Here is a 537-nt window from a genome sequence, read left to right as displayed (position 1 = left end):
TGAATTTGAAGGGTGAGGTTGGTGGGGATTTATGAAGGATGGATGTGAGTGGTGAAGAGAAGGGTAGGATTTGATAGGTGAAGGGTTTTTGGGGAAGAGGTGTTGAGGTGATTGGTGAATGGGGGAAGAAGAGAGAGAGTGATGGTAGGGTCCTGTGGGGTCCACAGATCCTGTAGTGTCAAGGAAAAGGCATCCCTGCACCAAATGGCATCAAAATCCACGTTTTGAGCCATTTCTGGCGTTAAACGCCGGGCAGGTGCCCATTCCTGGCATTTAACGCCAGGTTCTTGCCCTTTACTGGCGTTTAACGCCAGTCTGGTGCCCCTTTCTGGCGTTAAACGCCCAGAAGGGTGCCAGACTGGGCATTAAACGCCCATTTGCTGCCCTTATTGGCGTTAAAACGCCAGCAGTTTTTCCTTCAGGGTGTGCTGTTTTTCTTTCTGTTTTTCATTCTGTTTTTACTTTTTCAATTGATTTTGTGACTTCCCATGATCATCAACCTACAAAAAATATAAAATAACAAAAGAAAATAATTAA

The sequence above is a fragment of the Arachis duranensis genome, chromosome 7 (genome assembly GCF_000817695.3).
Source record: "Arachis duranensis cultivar V14167 chromosome 7, aradu.V14167.gnm2.J7QH, whole genome shotgun sequence".
Taxonomy (NCBI): domain Eukaryota; kingdom Viridiplantae; phylum Streptophyta; class Magnoliopsida; order Fabales; family Fabaceae; genus Arachis; species Arachis duranensis.
Note: the sequence above shows the minus strand (reverse complement) of the source record.